The sequence below is a fragment of the Mus pahari genome, chromosome 6, assembly GCF_900095145.1.
Source record: "Mus pahari chromosome 6, PAHARI_EIJ_v1.1, whole genome shotgun sequence".
NCBI classification, from domain to species: domain Eukaryota; kingdom Metazoa; phylum Chordata; class Mammalia; order Rodentia; family Muridae; genus Mus; species Mus pahari.
In genome coordinates this window covers 8,249,355-8,252,550 of record NC_034595.1, presented here as the reverse complement: position 1 = coordinate 8,252,550, position 3,196 = coordinate 8,249,355, and the positions used below count along the sequence as shown (strand labels likewise).

Sequence of the window (3,196 nt, the reverse complement as noted above, 5' to 3'; positions counted from 1 at the left end):
GGTCATCCCCACTTCCTCCATTCTGTCAGAGCTCTTTGCACATCCTCACAAATTATACACATTATACTGTTCCCAAGGATTATGAATCCCCCCAAAAGAAAACAACTGGTCTCTCCTATTCATGTTCCCAGTACCATACCAGGGTCTTTATAGAAACTAACTTGATCATGGTGAGGAATTGATAGACGATCTTTTACTATCTAATGCTGATATACTTCTTTTTTGTGTCATATTCAACTGATTTGAAGCAAGTTGCCAAGAGTGTCCAATATTTTAAGAAGCAGCGAGGACACCAAGGCATGATACTAAGAAGAAAGGATCATTAGGACAATGTTTGAGGATACATTTTAAAATTATTTTACTAGATATTTTCTTCATTTACATTTGAAATGCTATCCCAAATGTCCCCTATACCCTCTCCCCACCCTGCTCCCCTGCCCACTCACTCCCAAAATATGGAACGCTTCACGAATTTGCGTGTCATCCTTACGCAGGGGCCATGCTAATCTTCTCTGTATTGTTCCAATTTTAGTATATGTGCTGCCGAAACGAGCACTTGAGGATACTTATAATTAAGAAATCTGAATTGATAAAGTATAGATACCTGTAAAAATCTTTTAAGGGGTTGAAGAGAGAGATCAGAGGGTAAAGGACCTTCTTTATAACTATGGGAATATAAGTTTGATCCCTGCAACCCACATAAAAATGCATGCCTTACTGTGAACTCCCATCATCCTACCATTGGGAAGGAGCGACAGGAGTGTCCTGGGAAATCATTGACCGACTTCCCTGGCCAATTTGTGAATCCAGGTTCAGTGAAAGACCCTGCCTCAAAAAATAAGGTGGGAAGCTCTTGAGAAAAGCACTTAACATCGGCCTAGGTCTCCAAACAGACATACAGACAAACACGCCTGAACATTCACATGCATGAATGCACACATACATGGAAACACACAGGCACATCAACAATCCTTTGTAGACACTGCCATTGCTTGTTTGTGTTGCCCCTTCAGTGCACTTAACTGTGGATTGTGCTACAGGGGTAGATGTGCTTTGGTGATTCAAGACATTATGCTGTGTATTTTTCAAAAACATTGCATAAACCCCTTTTTTGTTGTATAACATCATCTCCTAGAAGCAAATGCTTCACATATTGATTATTAAGAATATCATCTACAAAAATAATGGTATAATAGATTATAACTAAACCTCAGAATTCATTATTTTAAGTTTATCTATTCTTCCCCACATGCCTGATACATACTCACAGCCAAAGGTCATATTCACTCTATCCTGTCTAAAGTACAAAGGTTGTTTTTTTAAGAGTTATTTTATATTAAAATATGTGTATGAGCATCATGAGAGCTGTGCCTGTGATGGTGATGACCTCAGAGACCAGAAAGGGCATAAGATCTCATGGAGCTGGAGTTATAGGTGGTGGGACGTTAGCCACCCAGTAAGGGGGCAAGAAACTGAACTTGGATCCAATGCAAGAGCCATGTCTTCAGTCCACACAAAGGTTGGTTTTGGTCTGTTAGTTTAAAAAAAAAATACAAGTCTTATCTAAATACAAGAAATATATTTTGGATGGATGGATTTATACTTTCCCCCCAAAATGTCCTTGATTGAGGATAGAAAAGAACATGAGAAACAAAAGGAATGGAAACTTCAGGAGAGAGAATGGGTAGAATGTAGTGTCAGGAAACAGGAGGATATACAGGGTACAGGAGAACCTGCAGGGAACACAAGGAGGTACAGGCTGGAAGGCTGGGTGGGACACAGCAGTGAATATCATCATCTAGGACAGTTATAAGCTCCCTAACCTGTAAACCGAGATGGCATTGAAAGTACGACTTGTTTTGCTATTACGTTAGCACCAAACAGCAATGGCTATTAATTTACAGAAAGCATAGACATATTCTTACCTTTATTATCCAGATGAGATCGTTTCTTGCTCATGAGCAGTTGGACCACTGCTGCTATCCATCCTTTGAATCTCCCACCTGAATTACATGGCATCTGAGAGCAGTAGCAACAAAAAAGGTGCATGGCTTCCCAAATCTTAACCCAAGGAAAGTAGCATCGGTTTTGCTCATATTTCAGAATTAGTCACATGATGGGAAGCTGGCAAGGAAGTAGGTGTTGACTGTGCAGAAAGGAGCACATAGATAGAAGATGAATACTAACATATGCTCCTGTTTGATCCTCAGAAAATCACTGGGGTCATGTAGTTTAAACATGCCAAAGTCATGTGTTAATGGGCTATCCTGTGCTGAGTACTTTCTGTGCTCTGTATTATTTTTCTTATATGCTCTTTCATATGGATTGCTTTCTTTCTGCTTCACTTATCTCTACCCTTCAAAAAATCAAAATGCAGGACTATAGTTTTTGTTATTTCTACATAATCTCACATGGCCATTGTCCTAGATGCCACTCTTGTGAACCCAAGGAAAATTTATTATGGATATAAATCTCTATTAATTTGTTTGTGAGTATGAAAATGAATTCATAATCCAAAGCCCTCAATCTGTGTGAGAAACAAAATTATCCAAGGTTCCAAAGAGATGGAAAGTTTTTTTTTTTCATGAAACACATTAAAACATTTTCCTGACCATCAATTACAATGACACAGACTTCAATTATTCAAAAGGAAATTTTATTTCTGGAATCAAAGATTTGAATCTTACAAGGTAAAAGTGTTGAAACATCTCCTATGTTCAGTGTCCTACATGATTTCTTCTGGTCTTATTAGAATTTAACAGATCCTGAGACAAATTGGTGCCTATGTTTCAGAGTATGAAGGTTCTTGAGATCTATTTTCCAGTGAGACCACTTAAAACCACAGATCAGATCACTTCAGCTCCTGCTCAAGAAAAACTTCTTTTGAATTTTTTAATAGATACTTTTAGTCAAGGGTCCAACCATTGTTCTTTAATTTTCTTCCTTAACAACCATTTTATTTTATTTTATTTTATTTTTCAAAAACTGAAGAGATAAAATATGTCAAGAAAAAAAAAGTATGTTTTTTTCTAAAATTTAAGGGTCTGATTCAAGATGACCCGTGTCTGTCTGTTCCAATGTCTACCTACTCTTCCAGCTTCAGTACATAAGCTAAAAATTAAGCATGAAACATAGCTTTGATGCACAAAATGTAAGAGCAGCTTTATTAGTCATGGTGTATAAAATGAATATATAT

At 37.4% G+C, this 3,196-nt stretch overlaps 1 non-coding gene across 1 annotated transcript; it reads right to left on the bottom strand.

Moving 5' to 3' along the window:
• Nucleotides 1-449: 449 nt before the first annotated feature.
• Nucleotides 450-556, bottom strand: LOC115064360. Its single transcript, XR_003844180.1, has one exon. It is a non-coding gene; the product is annotated as a U6 spliceosomal RNA (small nuclear RNA).
• Nucleotides 557-3,196: the final 2,640 nt, after the last annotated feature.